This window comes from Gossypium raimondii, unplaced genomic scaffold, assembly GCF_025698545.1.
Source record: "Gossypium raimondii isolate GPD5lz unplaced genomic scaffold, ASM2569854v1 Contig00288, whole genome shotgun sequence".
Taxonomy (NCBI): Eukaryota; Viridiplantae; Streptophyta; class Magnoliopsida; order Malvales; family Malvaceae; genus Gossypium; species Gossypium raimondii.
This window is the reverse complement of record NW_026291388.1, coordinates 24,404-35,000: the sequence shown is the minus strand read 5'-3', so window position 1 is coordinate 35,000 and position 10,597 is coordinate 24,404. Positions and strand designations below refer to the sequence as shown.

Sequence of the window (10,597 nt, the reverse complement as noted above, 5' to 3'; positions counted from 1 at the left end):
ACAGCAACCTTAGTCGCCATCTCTATCTGGTTACATTGTAAGTTTTACTGGGTACGCCTTATATACTGCTTTGGGCAACCCTCTCAACAATTAAGAGATCCATTCGAGGAACAGATAATTGAGTAATGAGCCTCCCAATATTGGGAGGCTCATTACTCAATTTTGAGATAATGAAAAATCATTTCATTTTTTAGTTAGAATTTTAGGCGGTTCTCGAAAAGATAGAAGCGAAAAAATTATCCCTAGAGTAGATACTAAGAGGAATGTATAAACCAATGCTTCCATAAATTGATCGTGGTTTACAATTATAGCTTCCGTACCTGTTTATTTGGAATCATCTCCCGAATAAAAAAAAGAACAAGAATCAAAGAAAAGGCAGCGATTTAAATCAAGATTTTCCAGCAGCCTATGGCAAATCACAAATAGAAGTAGAAGCGAAAATAACAAAGCAATCTTGCATCAGACTACTTGTCTTCTTGTAGTTGATCTCCAAGTTTTGGAATGCTCCAAATTCCACTTGAGCATCCAAATCTGGATCAATACCGGCAAAACATCTCTGAACAGGGTTCTAGCACCATGCCAAATGTGTCCGAAGAAGAAAAGCAAGGCAAACGAAGCATGCCCAAAAGTACCAACCCCTCGGACTGCTACGAAAACACCATCGGATTTCAAAGTAGCACGATCTAATTCAAAATTTCACCCAATTGAGCACGTCTAGTATATTTTTCACAGTAGCAGGATCACTATAACTCACCCATTGAGTTCGCCGCCATAGAACTCAACAGTTACACCTACTTGTTCGACACTATACTTTGATTCTGCCCTTCTAAAAGGGACATCCGCTCTAACAATTCCGTCTCCGTCTACCAAAACAACCGGAAATGTTTCAAAAAAAGTAGGCATACGACGTACAAAAAGTTCACGCCCGTCTTTATCTCTAAAGATAGGGTGCTAACCACCCAACGGCTATTCCATCCCGTTGTCCATTGAACTCCGCTCTGAATAATCCTCCTTTGCCGGATTATTGCCAATGTAATCATAAAAGCAATTTTTCAGGAATTTAGACCAAGCTTCTGATAAACTTTGATTTTCGGAACCCAGCACTAACCCTTCGATATATTTCTTGCTGGAAGTATCCTTGATCCCATTGATAACGAGTAGGACCAACACTGATGGGGTAGTTGCTGAACCATACCACATAGTTCCCAACAACAAAAGCTGCAAAAAGACAGCAGCTATACTACTGAAAGGACGGTTTCAATATTTCCATACGTAATCCTTTGTATAAACGTTGGGGCGGCGACACTAAGATGGAATAAGCCCGCCAATATGCCCAATGTCCCCTGCAATATGATGAGAGGCTATTCTCCCGGAACAAAAGGATCAAAACCTTCCACGCCCCACGCCGGATTTACAGGTTGGACCTTGCCAGTTAGTCCATAAGGGTCCGACACCCATATTCCAGGACCATACAATCCTGTTACATGAAATGCGCCAAAGCCAAAGCAAGCCACCCTGAGAGAAATAAATGAATTCCAAAAATCTTGGGCAAATCCAAAGAAGGTTTTCCTGTGCTCATCACAAAAATTTCTAGATCCCAATATACCCAATGCCAGATAGCTGCCAAGAAGCACAAGCCAGAAACACAATATGTGCTCCACACCTTCGTAACTCCAAATACCCGGATTTGTTATAGTCCCCCCTGTAATACTCCAACCGCCCCATGAATTGGTTATTCCTAAACGAGTCATGAAGGGTATAACGAACATACCTTGTCTCCACATTGGATCAAGAACGGGATCGGAGGGATCAAAACGGCTAATCATATAGAGCCATTGAACCGGCCCAACCAGCAACCAGAGCCGTATGCATTATATGAACAGAAAGCAAGCGACCGGGATCATTCAATACGACAGTATGAACACGATACCAAGGCAAACCCATGGAAATACCCCTTTATCAACGAAAATAGACACTATGTAACTGCATTGGCAATACCTCCCCTTTTCGGTGGATTCGGAGAAAGGATTAATATTTGTTCTATTCCATTAGTAATTAAGGGAAGAATTCGGCTCAGAAGAAAAAAGAGAAGCAGATCTATTCTATACCCGATAAGTATCAATACGCAATGGGGGTTGATCCTATTTTTTATGAATGAACGCATCCCTATTTGTTCGTCATTCAAAGGACCTATTGTAAGAATTCTTCATCATTCATTCTGTCTTTTCTTATTTTATGGCCTTATTCTATCTATGTATAAAATATGAGGCCAATATTATTAAGACCATTATTACGCTTCCAGATCAAAGTGAAATATAGTATTTAATTCTTTTTCTTTCCTTTAATGCCTATTGGTGTTCCAAAAGTTCCTTTTCGAAACCGAGAGGAAGATGCAGTTTGGGTTGACGTATAGTGCGACTTGTCAAATATATTGGGTCATATGATTCCTTTCTCTCGCCCGATCGAGATATCCTCTGTTTGCCCAAAAAGATTGATTGAATTATCAAAAATTTGTAGCGCGAAGTGTAATGAAGTGCAATTAGAGATCCATTTATTTTTGGGGGTATCCAGATTAATATTTTCAATTAGACTGATTTATGGTTGGCTTGGTTGGACCGAAAAATGAAGCATCCAGGCTCCGTTTAGAAAACTCAATTGGTAATACATTTATGATTACCACCTATATCATAATCATAAATCTTTTTATTTACAAATTCGAATAGAAATAAGAACGATTTCAAACTATTAATCAATCGAATAATATGAGAAATACGTTGAATATTTGGCGGAAAACATGAAAGAAAAAGGAATTAAATTAAAATAAAAAGGAAATGAAATCATAGCAAAAAGATGTATTGGGTCGGTCCTATGCGCAAATCAAAATCAAGGATCTTTACTCGGAGTAGAGCATAAACCTAAAAAATTGAATAAAAATTGATGAAACCCATTCAGGAACAAGAAAATGACATCATGATTTGATTGAATCCCAATGAAAAAAAATAGATCAATGAAAAGTTTGTGCGATAAGTTTAGCGAATTTTTCTATATTATAGATTATAGGAAAACGGGCCAAACTTATCTTTCTTTAATTTCATTTTGAATTTCATTTATTTTTAAATGTAAGAAAAAGCCCCTTCGTTAGAAATTGTAGTTAGAAAAGGCACAGAAAAACGAAGGATGGCTGGAATCTACACATTGATTTTTTTTCGCAATTTTGTTGAACCGTATGCAAAAGGTGCCTGTACGGCTACTAAGGATACAATTTATCCTAATCAACCGACTTTATCGAGAAAGATTACTATTTTTAGGCCAAGAGGTTGATAGCGAGATCTCGAATCAACTTATTGGTCTTATGGTATATCTCAGTATAGAGAATGATACCAAAGATCTGTATTTGTTTATAAACTCTCCCATGGATGGTAATACCCGGAGTAGCTATTTATGATACTATGCAATTTGTAGTAAACCAGATGCATACAATATGCATGGATTGGCTGCTTCAATGGGATCTTTTCCTGGCCGGAGGAGAAATTACCAAACGTCATATCCCTCACGCTCGGCGCCAATGAGTTTTTTTATTTGATGGAAAGAAAAAAGAAGACTATGCCTTCGCCCTATGAAATATGAATTAGTAAGTAATAATAGCATGGCACTTCGAATTCGATATGAAATTTTTTTGATTTCTTTTTTTTTTCAAAACATTAGATTATGTATCGAAAGAGTAGTATGAGAGAAAGGGCATTTCCAATTTTATCTTAGCTTTCAGCCCATCTCAGCGTCACAAACTTTTTTTCTTTTCACACCAGAGGCTATTAACATATTTATAACAATATTTATGTTATAAAATAAAGAGTACGAAAAAAAGACTATTTTTTTTCTTTCTTTTGGAAAAAAAAAAAGAAACTTTGGGATTGCTGAATTACAGACGAAATAAATATATAAAGCAACGGAGCCATCATAGTATTTTTGAACTTTTCCGAAAAAAAAGAAAAAAAGAAGGGTGGTAATTGGATTATTTAGTGATCTGGGTCTAATAGACGCTCTCTATATTTTCTTTTTTCGATGAAAAAAGAGAATTCCATTGGAAAGCCGTATGCAATGCACAAAAAATGCCTGTACGGTTGTTCAATTCTATCTTTTTTTTCTTATTATTCTTTAGCTATTTTTAGCTATTCTTCTCACCTCATTATGTGAGTTAGAAGAACCTTTTATTATGTTATATCATCAGGGTAATGATCCATCAACCTGCTAGTTCTTTTTATGAGGCACAAACAGGAGAATTTATCCTGGAAGCGGAAGAACTACTGAAACTTCAAAGCCTCACAAGGGTTTATGTACAAAGAACGGCAAGCCCCTATGGGTTGTATCCGAAGACATGGAAAGAGATGTTTTATGTCAGCAACAGAAGCCAAGCTCATGGAATTGTGGATCTTGTAGCGGTTAAATAAGTTAAATAACAAATAGCAATAGCAACGATTTAACACCAATCCACAATTTTATTAAGATTGATTTAACCTCTTCTTCCTTTCTTAACTTAAGCCTAAGGGGTTATATTTTATTAATCTATTAAAAGAAAAGAAGTAATTCAGAATCATCTAGGATCGATCTAAACCAGTCTATTATGTATATGATTCAGTATGCCAACTATTAAACAACTTATTAGAAATGCAAGACAGCCAATTAGAAATGTCACGAAATCCCCTGCTCTTGGGATGTCCTCAGCGCCGAGGAACATGTGTACTAGTGGTAAAAGGACTTGTTCAGATCATGGGCTGAGAAAAAAGAAACAACTTTTTCAGTATCAACGATCCATACCAGTGAATAGAATGGGGTTCGTCCGTTCACTATCTAAAAAGATAGATCTACCATATCCTTCTATTGTGTATATGAAATTTATGGTTTCCATTGGCGCAAACCAATCTTGGAATTTAAGATGAGAAAAATTCCATTGGTAAATGCTTATCATTAAGCGGGAAAATCCTATTTAAAAAGCAAAAGATTATGCTTCGATTCTTGCAAAGAACTTCGGCCCCAATTAATCCTCATCCTTACATACCGTTACTGTATAAGATAGATCTCGTTGTGAAAGATCTATTACTGGAAAATTTATGAGTAGAGCCAAGAGTGTGAACTGCAAGTTACCAATTAAATGAAGGAATGAGCTCGGTGTATAGAGAGGACCTCACCGTTTAAGAAGTAACCATAGAAACGATGGAACCCACTATTTATTTATCCATTTCTATTTACTCCTTTATTTTAGTTAATATGCTTTTTTGATACCTAGTATCAATACAATTTCTTATTTCAATGAAATAGAAATGTAGGAAAATCGTGGTCGGGACGGTTAGAGTAGCAAAAGCCATTGAATTTTTATTTTATACATTGAAGAATCCGTTTTGTTATTAATAGACTAGAAAAGAATAACTGAAAGAAAGAATTAGTTATTCATCAAAATTTCTTTTATTCAATGACCAGAATTAAACGGGATAGCTGTAGACGTCGAAAAAAAATTAGTTTATTTGCATCAAGCTCGAGGGGCTCATTCAAGACTTATCGAACTATTACTCAACAAAGAATAAGAGCTTTGGTTTCGGCTCATCGATAGAGATAGGAAAAAAGGATTTTCGTCGTTTGTGGATCACCTGAATAAATGCAGTAATTCGCGGAGTGGGGGTATCCTATAGTTATAGTAGAATACACAATCTGTACAAGAAACAGTTGCTTCTGAATCGTAAAATACTTGCACAAATAGCTATCTCAAATAGGAATTGTCTTTATATGATTTCCAACGAGATTAGAAAATAAGGAGATCGAAGGAATCCAACGAAATGCTTTAAAAAATGGTTTCCTCGAGAATGAACTCGGGGAAGGTAGAGAAATTAATATGATAAAAAATCTGATTCTGATAAGGTTCTGATAAGGTCATCAAAACAAGATGAGCGAAGGCGCTCAAAAAAAAAATATTTTTTTCTTCCCAACCGGATTCGATTCTTTGAAGGGTAACCTATTTATTTCTGGTTCTAAGAGCAGTAGTTCTAGTGGTCGACTCGCTTCTTTCAAACTGTTTCTCATTATAAGAAAGGTAACGAAGATAAAATACGAGCTTGTTTTATAGCAATAGTAATTAATCGTTGTTGTTTTTAAGGTCAATCTATTTACTCGCCTAGATAATATTTTCCTTGTTCACTAATAAATCGACTAATTAAACTCATGTTATAATCAATTCGATCCCCGATTGGATCAGCAACCTCTGAAAAGATCGCTTGGATTTAAGAAAGAGTCGCTTGATTTATCCATGATTTCTTTTATTCCTTATTTCTAAAAAGAATCTATCCCTTCTATTTCTAAAATCCTATTTTGAAAATTCAAATTATAGAATTAATATAATAAATAGGATTTGGTTTGTTTATTTTATTGTTTATTTTATTATTATTTATCATTTAAATATATAATTTAAATATATATAAATAAAAATAAAAATATATTAATAATATAGAAATAATATTAATAATATAGAAAGAAAATATGCGTTATATATAACTAATTCTATACTTATACTTAATATATTATATACCTAATGTCATATTTTCATATTCTCGGTAAGTGGTGACATACGAGCACTTGATTCGATTTATTTTTATCTCCCGTGAATTGTATGTTTGCAAATAATAGGGACAGAATTTCTTCAATTCCAATCGATCATGTATTGTGTCGATTTTTTGAGTAATATACCTGGAAATACCGTTGATTCCTTATTAACGCCGTTTCGAACACAACTGGTACATTCCAAAATAATCGTTACTCGGACATCTTTACTCTTGGCCATGAACCTCCTTTGAGTTTTTAATTCACCCAACTTTTCTATTTTCCGATCAAAAGCGAAGAAGAAAGGAATGAAAAAAAAGAAATAAAAGTTGCAACTCAAAACCAAATCTTGAAAGATTTTGTTGCAATCAATATAGTAAATCAATATAGATTTAGAGTAATAGTAAATAATAAGAATAAGTAATACAACGATTTCGAACTCTATTTAGAATCAAACCACTGTACGGTATTTTCTTTAAGTATGTAGGATACTGTTGTTCCAGCCACATTTCTCGCTCTACTAGTAATTTAATTGGAGCTTGAACCCGAGTTTCGTGAGGTTGAATCTACTTTTTCGTTCTACCTTCCTTATTTATTTTATCTAATTCTATCTAATTCGAAAAAAAACTAAAAAAGGGGGGCGAGAGAGTAGTCACAGATATTTGATTGTATCTCGATCTAATTTTTTGCCCCGTCCTGCGCAATAACTAGAATTAAAAAAAGGGAATGTTAACGCATCCGGAAGAAACGATTGATCTCTATTAATAAACCGCTAAAGAACCGAACCAGAGAGTACTTAGTACCGGTGCTACGGAAAGATATATGTTTTAGATCTCGCATTTAAAATCCTCCTTCTTTATCGTATTACATTATGGTAATACATATAATCGCGTATGTGTGGTTAAAGACCACTTGGATTTGTCTATTTGTACCCGGAATTCTAATTCAAATTAAAATGTACAATGATTCGATAGATAAGATTTTCCCTTTCAAAACACAAAAAATAGGTCCCTTTCCGCCTGAGAATTTCCGCAAAAATATTCATTTATTATTCATTATATGGTTGTTATATGATATGAGACCAAAAAGAGGAAATGGAAAGATCCGTTTTGTATATCAATAGATGAAATAAGGTGGAAAACAAGACAGGATTTCTACAATGACATTGTAGGCCAATTGAAAGGGATGTAGCGCAGCTTGGTAAGCGTTTGTTTTGGGTACAAAATGTCCAAATCCTGTCATCCCTACCTATTATTTTCCTTTGAGCAGTAACGAGGAGTCGTTTTAGATTGATTAAAATTACATACATAATCTATCATTTCTCATATTATATATGATATATGATAGTATAGTTGTGCGCGATGTATTGGGGTTATAAAATAAAAGAATCCTCTTTTTACAGTCTTATTTATTATGATAAGAAAGCTCTTAGTTCAGTTCGGTAGAACGTCTCCAAAACCCAATGTCGTAGGTTCAAATCCAGAGCGTGATTCCGCCTTGTTAGGTCGAAAATTACACCGAACTGAAAAAAAAAAATTGAACAGCAATTGAATTTGACCTCCTTGGATTAAATTATAAAATTCAAATTATTAAATAAATTGAAATTCAAAATTTAAGAATTAAAGGGGTCAAAAAAAGAATTAATCCAAAAAGGTATGTTAATTAATCAAAGGTCCAACTGATCACCACGTCTGTATTGTAAATATGCGGTTACGAATAATCCAGCCAAAGTAATAGGAATTAGACCCAAGACGATTCCAAATAGAAAACTTCAATCATTTCAATTTATTTGAAAGGAGAAAAGAAAGGTAATATCTATCCCTAAATATTAATTTCTATTGCCCATGAATATCAATACCTAATAATTGATAATTAACACGGTAAGGAGCTAGAGAATATATGGAATAGGACAGAAAGCTTTGTTTTTATGAATTGTTCGTTCATTGAATTAATTTTCAAATAAGTCGTATCTTACTCAGACCAATAAATAAAGCTGAGGTTATAGTTAAAGCCGCTAGTAAAAACCGAAATAACTAGTTATAGTAGGCATGAAGGAGCTAAATGAAATATGTTCTTTTATACATATGTTTATAAAGCACTTACCTAAGTTTCAATTTTAAACGAGAGGATAAGCAAAATACCAATTGAAATAATAAGTTCAATTGAAATTTTTGCTTCATCAATCATTATAAACGGTATTCACAAAATAGAGCGGCAGGACAAAGTAGAAAAAAAGAAATCGATTCATCATCTTTGTAGTTAGGTCAAGAAAAACTTTGATCTAATACAAGAATACAAGAAAGGCCGCCTCACAAATATTGATTAGTAGAATTTTTTTTATTCTTGCTCTTTTTTTATCTATATCTAATACTATCGACTACTCTTACTTGTTACTAGACGACTAGCAATTCCTTAAAATAAAAAAAGAGGGCTTCCAAAAAAAAAAAAACCTCAGTAACTACGAAAAAGTCAGTCAATTTTATATTTCGCATCTAATTGACTTGCGGAAATATGATAATTTCCTTCATGAATTATTATAAACCAACTCGTTGGATTCACGGGTTACCTGATCCGCCGTTTCTAGGCCCAAGCCAATACCTCCAGGAATTTGAGGAATTTTCTATTGCATGATACTGGGTTATCACGCAAGAAGAAGAAAGAAATTATCTAGCACTTCACGTCGATATACTGTTTGAAATTGCGTTGCTGTGTCAGAAGAAGGATAGCTATACTGATTCGGTATACTTTAAAAATACCTTTGTACAATATTGACGATCTCACAAAGATTGAGTTTCGGTGAATTCTATTTACTGATCCCATCTTTTACGGAATCGATCCCTACAAGAATATGTGGAGTCGGCATGTCTGGAAACAGGAGAACGTTCTTTGTTGATATTATTACCAGTATTCGATACTGGGTCATTCATAGTATTACTATACCTTCCCTATTCATCGCGGGTTGGTTATTCGTCAGCACAGGTTTAGCTTATGATGTGTTTGGAAGCCCTCGTCCAAACGAGTATTTTACAGAGAGCCGACAAGGAATTCCATTAATAACTGGCCGTTTTGATTCTTTTGAACAACTCGATGAATTTAGTAGATCTTTTAGGAGGACCCAATGACCATAGATCGAACCTATCCAATTTTTACAGTGATGATGGTTGGCTGTTCACGGACAGCTGTACCTACCGTTTTTTTTGGGGTCAATATCAGCAATGCAGTTCATCCAACGATAAACCTAATTCGAATTAATTATAGAGCTATGACACAATCAAACCTGAACGAACAAATGTTGAATTGAATCGTACCAGTCTCTACTGGGGTTATTATCATTTTTGTACTTGCTGTTTTATTTTCCAATTATTTCTTCAATTAAGAAAAAGAGTAGTAGAATACTAAATAATAGTAGGAATTATCTTATCCCATTCGGAAGGATTGTATCTCATAATTATCTATGACTGTTTATGTCTTTAGCGACCACTTGATGAAATGCGGAGGGAAGCGGGATAAATGGCTGATACTACTGGAAGGATTCCTTTGATAATAGGTACGGTAACTGGTATTCCTGTGATCGGTTTAATAGGTATTTTCTTTATGGTTCATATTCTGGATTGGGTCATCCCTGTAATATGGAATAATGGATAATGGGACGAACTAAGTTATAGGCATGAAAGTAAGAACTCAACGGGGCCCGCCTCCCTCTTTGTCTGATTCATGAGGAAGGGTCCTGTTGAATTTTAATGATCATGATCATTATATTTGGTCGTATAAATGACAACAAATGGATCACTTTTTCCGATGATTTTTTGAAAATGAACTCAATTTCAATTAATTGATTCATAGTATTCTCTTCGATAGTATCTATCGATACTTTCAAGGTTAGAAGAAAAAGGAATCACCAATTGGATGACACAATATATATTTAATATTTTTTCTGTCGACCAGATATCAATCAAACCTTTTCTAGACTAGTCTAACCTTACTCGATTTATTTTAGTATTTCATCAAAGTT

At 34.4% G+C, this 10,597-nt stretch overlaps 1 pseudogene; it reads right to left on the bottom strand.

The window, feature by feature from the left end:
* Positions 1–459: 459 nt before the first annotated feature.
* Positions 460–1,977, bottom strand: LOC128038477 (photosystem II CP47 reaction center protein-like; annotated as a pseudogene).
* Between the last annotated feature and the right edge of the window lie 8,620 nt (positions 1,978–10,597).